Raw genomic sequence first — 11,553 nt, 5'->3', positions numbered from 1 at the left:
ACACCGGTGGCGATTATCTGGACCGGTCCTGTCCCTCCCCTAGGTCGACTCAGCCTCAAATGAGTACCTGGTGCGGTGTGTAATCATCGCCACTGGGGAGACAAAGGCGGTCGGGCGTGGTGCTGGCCACCCTTCCCCTCGTGTACCGTTCCGGCCTTCATATGTGCTCGCTAACAGCACTTGCCCAGACAGTCTGTTAAGGCTATACGGGGGATCTTTGTCTTGTACCTGTCCATGGACGTGTATAATTCATGAGATAAGTTTCGGAAATATTGTATGTTCTCTATTATCATTGTATGCGCGTGTGTGTAAATATAGAGTTATTTTGGGGAGTGGTGGCGCAGTGGTTAGCGCACTGCTCGACAAACCCAGACATCCGGAGTCGTCTCCTGGTCACGACTGACATCAGTGGCAATTGCTGAGCCTCCCCTAGGTCGACTCAGTGTGTAATCGTACATCAGTAATCGAGAGACAAAGGCGGTCGATCGTGTATTACATGCATAGTGTGTCGTGCCGGCCTTAATAGGTGCTCGCAAACAGCACCTGCCCCAGCAGCCTGCGTTGGCTACGCCGCGGTTGTGTTGATCTTCGTGATAGTTTGTGTGCGGTCTCCATAGCCACGAGCAATTAAACATTTTCGCCAACTCCGTTACCAGCGATTGTTTAATCTGCGGTTGTAATGTGCTGCTGCATGCTGCTGCCGCGCGGTGCCTTTGGCGCGATGGACTTGCCACCAGTGTCGGATTATCCTCGTAGCACAAGTAGCTGCACGTGTAGTAGCTGCACGTGTCGCAGCTACACGTGTTGTAGCAGCTACACATGTAGTAGCTTCACATGTAGCTACACGTGTAGTAGTAGCACAAGTCGCTACACGTGTAGCAGCTGCACGTGTCGTAGCTACACGTGTAGTAGCTACTACACGTGTAGTAGCTGCTACTTCACGTGTAGTAGCTGCTACTTCACGTGTAGTAGCTGCTACTTCACGTGTAGTAGCTGCACGTGTAGTAGCTGCACGTGTAGTAGCTGCACGTGTAGTAGCTGCACGTGTAGTAGCTGCACGTGTAGTAGCTGCACGTGTAGTAGCAGCTACACGTGCAGCAGCTACACGTGCAGCAGCTACACGGGCCCCGCACTTTCAAGGGCCCCGCGCTAAATGCTTTTGAGCGATAAATTCCGGTTCAGTGATTCTGCACTTGCAGAATCACTGAACTATAGTACTATACCGCCTTCGACTTCTACGAACGGCTGCGTGTTTAAGGTTAGCGATTTGTCGTATTATCTTGCCGTATAGCAAATGAAAAAATACAATTACTTTACGATGCAAGTAAAACATTCGTGTTTTCATCTTCTTGTTTCTTTCGGTAAAATCACGTAGAAGGGAAATAATAAAATAATAAAAAGAAAACATAATAAAATACAATTCTCACGACGTTTCGGCCACAACGCAAGCAGCCGTCCTCAGGTGAAGAACAGGTCTGTCGGAAATACAGCGTCTGAATTCATTCAGTAGTAGCTTCACATGTAGCTACACGTGTAGTAGTAGCACAAGCGTCTGAATTCATTCAGACGCTGTATTTCCGACATACCTGTTCTTCACCTGAGGACGGCTGCTTGCGTTGTGGCCGAAACGTCGTGAGAATTGTATTTTATTATGTTTTATTTTTTATTATTTTATTATTTCCCTTCTACGTGACTTTACCGAAAAAACCAAGAAGATGAATCCCTGCAGTCACGAAAGCTTTAAATCGAAAAAAATTCGTGTTTTCATATTTACGTGTTTTATGTATTCATTTAGGGCCCCATTATCACATCATGCTACAGGCCCCGCACTAACTTAGTCCGGCACTGCTTGCAACCTGGAGATAGCGATCGCGGTTCGACCTCCCAGCGCTGCATTTGAAGCCACGGGAACCTCAAAATACAAAGACACAGATCACCCCCCTCTATAGCCTTCACAGACTGTTGGGGCAAGTGCTGCTAGCGAGTGGCACCTATGAAGGCCGGCACGGCACACGAAGGGGGTGGGTGGCCAGCACCACGCCCGACCGCCTTTGTCTCCCCAGCGGCGATGTTTACACGCCGCACCGGGTACTCATTTGAGGCCGAGTCGACCTAGGGGGAGGCCCAGGACCGGTTCAGATCGTGAACGGGAATCGAACTCGGGTCGCCGGGTTCGCAGCGCAGTACGCTAACCGCTGCACTCACCGGCACACGCAGTGACACGCGCGGTGACACGCGGAGTGAGCTACTTCGCTGACAGCACTTGCCCCAACAGTCTGCTTAAGGCTACACGGGGGAGCTTTTGTTTGCTTCGTGGCGGCTGTGGTGGTTGTCGGTCGGGTTCACGCCTCACGGAGGCCCAAGACTCCTCGCCGACGCAAAGGGGTCCCTGCTGACGCTGCGATGTTTGAGCGATTCTGAGATTTGTAGAAGTGACGTTGATTCAAGTTTCAAGTTTTCAAATTAATTTATTAGGTATAGCCCTGTGAGCCATTCGGCTCTTGAATCGGGTGCAACCGCAACAAACATAAAAAAAAACACGAACAAGAAAACATCTTAAAGTGACTATGTGCAAACAGAACATCCAAGAAAAGACAGCAAAATATTGCAGAAAAAGCACCGTACACCAACGTTGTGTGCAAAAATCCCTGTGGGATGCGTGTCAATTATGAAGTTGGGTTGGGGTGGAGGGTCGCGGGGGGTGGGGGGGTTGAGTTGAAGGGGAGGGGGGGGTGGTCGTAGGGATGGGGGAAGGGGGGGGCAGAGGTGGGGGCGGGGGGTCGAGGGGGCGAAGGGGAGGGGTCGAGGGGGCGCGCTTATTCTGTCGCGAAAATCGGAGCGTTCTGTGTTTCCCACGATCCGACGTTTATCGCTGACCTGCGCACGCAATTAAAGATAAATCACGCCACCATCGCAGCCGGCCCAACTCCGGCCCCCACCCACCCAGCAGGGACGTGCGGTCAGGAGAGGCAGGGGAGGCAGAGCCTCACCTGTCATACTCCAATGAAAATAGCTGTTACGAAAAGTAGAAAAAAAAAATCTAGATTTGAAGCTTTCGTGACTGCAAGGATTCATAGTCGTAGGTTTTGTCGGTAAAGCCACGTAGAAAAAAGGAATCAAATAAAATAAATGTTACGATTTTTCCACTGATCTGTGTTATAAATGTAATTTCTGTACGATTCCAATCATTTTTATAGTCAAAATCGCCAAATTTGCGGAGCTCCGCTGCAAATAGAGGAAGAGACGAGAGGTGAGGCAGCGACGAGCTCAGCCTCCCCTCTGATTGCGCAACCCCTCAGTAACTGGATGGAGTGCGTGCAATAAGCGCGTGCCTGTTACTATCTCTTTGTGTCACCAATGTAATGTTTGTAGACCCCTTCACTTCATGTCCTCGCCTTCCATACTCCAGGTAACTTATTTAACGTATGTGTATCAAGATATTTAGGCTCGCTGGTTTCGTCATGAAACTGCAATAAAAAAGCACCAGGGGAGGCAGCTATCACATCTGCCTCACCGAGGGGGAGGTGTCTAACACGCCCCCTCAATGAGACCACGCCCCCCTCAGTGTGTGACTCTGGCTCTGACACTAGCCAGTGCCTAAACTTAATTAGGAGCTTTCGTGACTGCAGGAATTATTCTTTGGTTCTTTCGGTAAAGTCACGTATAAAGATAAAATAATAAATTAAATTAAATTCTAGCATACGACGTTTCAATTGCAACACAAGCAATCATCATCAGGTATAAATTAAATAGAAACGCAAATCTAGTATACTTAGAAATGTAATGTAATACAACAGAGAGTCGGATAACATAACAGTCAACACCCTACCTGGTTGATTACGTTCTTCCTAAGAATGCTACATTTCTCTGTGTGCCTATGTGTGTTCTCTCTCTATGTATCTCTGTGATATCTGTCTGCTTATATGTCTGTCTATGTTTCTGGTTGTGTTTAATCTCTCTCTCAAATTTAGCATTCTTAGGAAGAACGAAATCAACCAGGTAGGGTGTTGACTGTTTTGTTATCCGACTCTCTGTTGTATTACATTACATTTCTAAGCATACTAGATTTGCGTTTCTATTTAATTTATACCTGATGATGATTGCTTGTGTTGCAATCGAAACGTCGTATGCTAGTATTTAATTTAATTTCTTATTTTATCTTTATACGTGACTTTACCGAAAGAGCCTCCCCAGCCATTGACCTCACGGCACGTCACTGCCACCCACCCACCTCGCTCCCATCGCGGCCACCGATGCATCGGTTACGCAGCCCTTCAGGGTCAATCCACTGCAGGATGGAGGCACCCTTCCCCACGTGGTTACTGGTCGTGATGCTGGGGGGGGGGGGGTGGGGGGATAAAGAAGTCCTCGCTCTTAACATCACCGACGAGCGGCGTGGGGCTTTGAGTCGCGGTTCTTTTGTCGATCCACTGCTGGATGAGAGCGGGGAGTTTGTTTTGTTTGACCGCAATTCGTTCACTCTGGCCAGGGCGGTTGGGCGAAGCTGGGGTGGTATTTACGTGCGAACAGGTACAATACAACAGCAATATAACAACAATATAACAGGTACAATACAGATACGATGAGACAACAATACAACAACAATACAACAGGTACGATGCAGAACAATGAAACAACAAAACAACAACAATACAATAGGTACGATACAGGAACAATGCAACAATACAACGACAATACAACAGGTAAAATTCCACAACAATACAACAGGTACGATACAGGAACAATACAACAACAACAATACAGGTAAAATGCAGGTACAATGCCGCAACAACAATACAACAGGTACGATACAACAACAATGGATTTAGATTCGATGCTCAATCCCATGCTGGAGCCCGTAACGGCTTTGTCGTGACGTTGCTACCCATTGGCTGGATTCGGCTCATGCACATCGGCACAACCAGATATCATCCACGTCTCAGAAGCTAAGCAGGCTTTGAGCCTGGCGAACGCTTAGATGGGTAACCACCATGCACGGTGGCTATGAGATGTTAACCACCTCGCCCGGTGTACAGGAGGTCGTGGGTTCGATCCCAACCCTGACGCCTGCTGCTGTATATTTGGAGTTTGCGTGTCTCTCTTTCATCATCATCACGGTGGCTATGAAATGTTAACTACCTCGCCTGGTACACAGAAGGTTGTGGGTTGTATATTTGGTGTTTTCGTGTCTTTCATCATAATCACGGTGGCTATGAGATGTTAACCACCTCGCCCGGTGTACAGGAGGTCGTGGGTTCGATCCCAACCCTGACGCCTGCTGCTGTATATTTGGAGTTTGCGTGTCTCTCTCTCCCTTGTGGTCGAGTGGATTTTTCTCCGGGTCCTCCGGATTTTCCCTCCACATGTAGAAACATACATTTCCAGACAATGATGATGAGCCACTTCGTTGAGCTATCATTGAAGACGGAAGCTTGTGTTGCCTCCAAAACGTCGTAATTTTTTTATTTTATTTTTAATTTTACTTTTATTAATTTAATTTTTTTACCTACGTGACTTTACCGAAACAAACTAAGAATATCTATCATTTGTGATAACCAGGTCGCTTCTGAAAAAGGAAGCTACACAGCTCAGTGAGGCATTACCTGGTCAAATGACAAAATAGATATACAGTATATAAATCCATTTATAGTTCCGCATTCTTTATACGCTAGCACATCTGTGCTCCCCGCCTTCACCAGCCCCGCACTGACCAGCGAGGTGAAGTATGGTCAAACAAGCCCACGCGGAAGCGCACTCCGCAGGGAGGCTCTGAGCTGTGGATTGACAACAGCAGCCGTGCACGTCCCATGCACTACACACGCACGCTCACAACAACGAGCAGTGGTGGGCGTATAAATCTCCGCGCCGGGTGGTACGGGGGGGGGGATAACATCCGCCGGGCATCGCATTCACAACACCTATGGCTTGCATGTGACCTCGAAGTGCACCTAGCCTGGCACCAGCACATTTGGGCGATGTAACTGCCACTTAGCGGCGAATGGCTGCTGATTGAGTGGGGGAGTTGTAAGCGGTGAGCGACGCTACGCCACGGACCCGTCCTACCCGAGTTCGAGCCCCGCTCACGGCCAACATCGGCGAACGAACGATGCCATGCGGTCGTGAGCCTCGCCTAGGTCCACTCAGCCGTGTGCGAGTACCTGGCGCGGCGCGTAAACATTCACCGCTGGGGCCGACCAAAGCGGGCTGATGACCCCCATCAGCTCGTCGCGTAAATGGCCTCGATAAGGACGCTCGCTCTTCGCTTAACGGCACCAGTCTCTTGCAGGCTTCACGGGGGGATCTCTGCCTGCGTCTTCGCAGCACGCCGGCCAGGTCATGTGCACTTGAGCACACCGCGCGCTATTGCATTGGCTCTGCAAACAGCCCTAATGGACAATGTAGGGAGCGGGTCGGTGGGCGCAGCTGTTGCAGATTTGCTCTGCGCGTGCCTGCGTTGGTGCGCGCGCGTGCGCGCGCCCGCCGAGTGGGGGTGGCGCGCGGCTCCGGAGACGGAAAGCGGCTCTTTAAGGACAGCAGTGCGGTTCTTATTGTTGTTGTGGTTTGCCGATCCCCCGTGTAACGGTGTGATGTGTCTGTGTGTATCTGTGTTCGTGTGTCTGCGTGTGTCTGTGTGCAAGTGTAGTGGGGAGGGGTCGTGTAGCGGTTAGCGCTGCACTACGAACCCGGCGACCCGAGGTCGATTCCCGCTCACGGCCACGAACACCAGTGACGATAATCTGAACCGGTCCTGGGCCTCCCCTAAGTCGACTCGGCCTCAAATGAGTACCTGGTGCGGTGTGAAAATATCGCCATTGGGGAAACAAAGGCGGCCGGGCGTGGTGTTGGCCACCCACCCCCTCGTGTGCCGTTCCGGCCTTCACAGGTGCTCGCTAACAGCACTTGCCCCAACAGTCTGTTAAGGCTATACCGGGGATCTTTGTCTGTGTGTAAGTGTATGTGTGGTGTGGAGTGGTGGTGTAGCGGTTAGCGCGCTGCGCTACGAACCCGGCCATCCGAGTTCGATTCCCGCTCACGGCCAACACCAGTGACGTGTTCGATAACGGCACTTTCCCCAAACAATCGGTTCAGGCTATACGGGGGATCTTTGCATTTGTAGTCTAAAATATTATTCAACACAACTCCAGCTGTCTGCTATGAAGAAGGTCCATTGCCTGAAACGTTGCGTCCAACGTGCTGTTGTGAGTGCGCCCCACTGCCAATTGAAGCATCCAAACGTTGTGTCGTCACGCCTGGCCCACGTGATCTCTTTAATTTGATCATCTTACGTCAGGTGGTGGAGGCCCTTACACCGCACAGAAATCAGACACATTCTGTTTTTATTCCGGAGAAATCCGATGAGCTCTAAAGCTCTTGTTCACCGATCTCCAGTAGACCACGGAATATTTTTGCCCAGATCCTTAACGATGCCGAATCGGGAAAAAATTAAACAACAGCGCCATGCGACATCAATGGGGCATCTGTAAACAGATCGCCATGTACACGCGCTTACCCGCACTGCCACACCATGTTACAATTGCATTGAGAAACAATAAAAACAAGCTTGTATAAATATATTGCTTTACATACATACACGTTCATATACTTTTATTTTACTTAACAGCAAAGGGTAAACATTTACGCCATCGCTTTAGCTGCCTTGACGCCGTCCATCAACTCGAATTGCTCCCTCCCCCCCCTATCAAGACGTGCCCTATCACGCCGTGCTATTGCCGTTAAGATTCTCAAACACACTTACTGATAATACACGGGAGGGGGGGGGGGGGTCAGAGTTCAGAGCCACGGTACCCGCACCCCCCGCTCAGGTTCCATTCTCGCGGTGCTCAGCCATCGTCCTGTGGAATTGGCCACTCGCTTGAGGGAGGCTCCTTCATCCAGCGGTGGATCGAACCTTCGCTGACGGGAGCCGCGTCCCGTCGAATACAAGTTGGGACTCGTTCATCGCCAGGGGTAGGCGAGTCTTCAAAGAAGACGAATCGACTTTGTGTTTGTTTTCTTGGTTCTTTCGGTAAAGTCACGTAAAATGGAAATAAAAAAAATAAAACATAAACAAAAATGATATTTTATTTTTATTATTTTATTATTTCCAAAAAGGAAATAATAAAATAATAAAAAATAAACATAATAAACTAATTATTATATTTTCTTTTTTATTATTTTATTATTTCCATTTTACGTGACTTTACCGAAAGAATCAAGAAGATGAATCCCTGCAGTCACGAAAGCTTTAAATCGAAATTTTATTGTTTTATTTTTATTATTTTATTATTTCCCTTCTACGTGACTTTACCGAAATAACCAAGAACATGAATCCCTGCAGTCACGAAAGCTTTAAATCGAAATTTTATTGTTTTATTTTTATTATTTTATTATTTCCCTTCTACGTGACTTTACCGAAATAACCAAGAACATGAATCCCTGCAGTCACAAAAGCTTTAAATCGATATTTTATTATGTTTTATTTTGATTATTTTATTATTTCCCTTCTACGTGACTTTACCGAAAGAACCAAGAAGATGAATCCCTGCAGTCACGAAAGCTTGAAATCGAAATTTTATCGTCTTTGTTGTTGTTGTTGTTCTTGTATGTGTCTTTGATCAACAATAACATCGTTTCTAGATCCGCATCACGTGCACAAAGACAAAGATCCCCCGTATAGCCTTAACAGACTGTAGGGGCAAGTGCTGTTAGCGAGCACGCGCACAGCACTTGTACACAAACACAGCAGCAGGTATCATGGGACCTTTTTTTTGGAAACATCAATGAATTAATAATTATACGAATAGCTTTTTCCAGTGTTAAGACGTTCAAACACCAATTATATACCTTTTACCAGGAACCACTTGCGTGGAACATTCAAACAAAAAGCATCCTCTAATAATTAATTATAATTCTATATAAGAATTGTCTTTGAAACTGAATGCATATGTTATCATCAGAGCATTTTTTGTTTGCATTTTCACCACAAGTACGAACTGTTAATACGGTCTTGCTTCCTTGTAAAAGCTTTCTATTTCGTGTTTGAACATCTTAACACCGTGTTTATTGCCAGAAAGGGTAAAACCTCTTCTCATTACAGCAGCAGGCGTACTGCAGATCACAACACGCATTCTGACTTAAATCAACAATGCAGGTAATGGAATAAACTCCGTCTATGAAGTGTTTGTCCCCAAACTAATTAATATTTAACTCCACAGTTTGACTGTTGCACATTTTGTTGTCACCGAGACATTCCACAGTGACCCATTCGCTGCCATATTCAATACGCTATATGTTGCGCTGAATTGCGTACAAAAACATTAAAGCCGCAAGGGTGGAAAACCGGGTTGCCGACCCCCTGGGCGATCGCGGGCACGCCACTGGTGGCTGAGCACGCATCGTGATCCCTCTCTCTGTCTCGGTGTGTATCGCACGAGGGACGATCGCCTCTCCATCTCCTCGATTCAGAAAGTCAAAAAATAATCCTCAGAGGTGTCCCGAGCGCCGTTTGGGGTCGCAGAGGCGCTGAGAAGGCGCCCCGCTGAGATCGTGCGTTTGAAATCCGAGATTCAGCCATCCCATGAATAAAACTATCGATTATAAATGAAAATTCTCAATACTCTGATATTGCACAGTGTTTGAGTTGTACGCCTTCTGGTGTCATCTGGTTCAACACCAATGGGGACTAGGCTCTAAAGAAAGCCGTCTCGGGTGTGGACCAATCAACTTCAAGGACAGTGCATATCATTATCATTATCAGAGTTGCTTATTTTTGTTTGCTTTTTTGACTGCTTGTGTTGTAAACATGATGCCTTGAATAAATGTGTCAGTTTTGTACCAGTTTAAAAGGGTAAAAACCTACTACTATAAATGAAAACTTTTAAAACGCTCCCAACGATGGGAGCGTTGAGAAGAGTGGTCTGAGTTGTGCGACAGAGGGCATGCGCTGCCCACCACAGAATGAGTCGATTTAGCGGACATGGTCTAACTCTCGAACTATTTTAAGTTTGACCATGTAAGGCCCACTGAGCCATATCGCTCTTTTTTCAGAAGCGACTTGGCTATCACAAAGTATAGTCCAACGATGTGGCTTATCACGTGGGAATTTATAGCCCTCAAATAAACGTAAACGCGCGACGTTATTTCTAAACGTGGAGGACCCGGAGAAAAATCCACGCGACCACGGGGGAGAGAAAAGGAGAGAGAGAGAAAACACACAAACTCCAAATAATCAACAGGCGTCAGAGTTCGGCATCGAACCCACGAGCTCCCGGGGTAGGTTAACATCTCGCCACCTTGGCTTCTGATTTGAGGCCCGGGTTCGGGTCGGCTGGGTCACGAGCGGAGGGCCTTGGCAGTAAAATAAAAATGCGCCGCTCCGGGTTATCGGCCGTGCGATTACTCGGCTTCTGGGCACACGTAATTTTATTGCCAGAGCTTTGGCAAGTCCCCGCTAGCACGCCGCGAACTTTACGGCCCCCTACCCCCTCCAATCCCCCGCACACCTCCCCCAGTAAACTCGTATGTGCACCTGGCACCGGCTGAGTTGTCTAGGAAGCGATTTGTTGTTGATGACGGTGATAATGGTGATGATGGTGATGGTGGTGATGTCGCGACACGTTTGCGTTGGTTTGCGTGTTGACGCATTCTCCGACACGTTGCGCGTCGCCCTACGGGCAATAACCCGATCCCTGACTCGAACTCTAATATTATTTCTGACCCAGGAAAGCCTCACTGAGTCTCGGGGGGGGGGGGGGGGGGGGAATGAGTGCTGCTCTATAGATTAAGAGTGAGCAATTTTTGCGTTATTTTTTTTTTATTGGCAATTCTGGACCAAGACTCCGGCACGCGACGGTCTACTCTTGCGAACGACGCCACGATATCTTTAACGTCAACTTAGAAGCAGACCGGGGGGGTAGTACATTTATTATCATCATTAACCGGGGAAGGCCGCTGGATTCGAACCGCGAACCCCCTGCAACGTTTAGCAACTCGCAACGCGCGCGGCTTTCGCTCACTCACTGAGACGCAGAGGAGGAGAGTGAATGATTCTGGAGCGTGGGAAGGCCGTCAGAACGGCTCCCAAGAATTGCCCGAGGTCTGTGGTCCTATACTCTATTGGCACACAAGGCCAACTCGTTTCATGAGCGTTTAACATATGACGCATACGACGGCATGCGATTCCGAAACAGGGTCATTAACATGAAAAAATATATATATAATTTTAAACACAATTGTAATATTTGAAGGAGGTTTTGAAGGGTGCCGTGACCACGGTAGTAGCGCTAGAAGAGTGATAAGGAGGCGTGTGAACACCTCTCTGCGTCGATGTATGTGCGGTCGTGCCCGCCGTGGACGAGAGCACGTACACGGGTTAGAGACGTCATCGCAGTGATCATCGTTCCAACAGTGCAGGGTGATGATTACACACTGTGATTTGACGGATAAGAGGAAATCAACTAGCAGACGTATGCAAACCCGTATTTGCTTTGGTGTGAAACATAAACTACAATTCATTCCTGTGATTCATTTTATCCACAATTTTGAGGGTAATGA

The sequence above is a fragment of the Lampetra planeri genome, chromosome 47, assembly GCF_965212315.1.
Source record: "Lampetra planeri chromosome 47, kcLamPlan1.2.h2, whole genome shotgun sequence".
NCBI classification, from domain to species: domain Eukaryota; kingdom Metazoa; phylum Chordata; class Hyperoartia; order Petromyzontiformes; family Petromyzontidae; genus Lampetra; species Lampetra planeri.
This window is presented reverse-complemented; position numbering follows the sequence as displayed.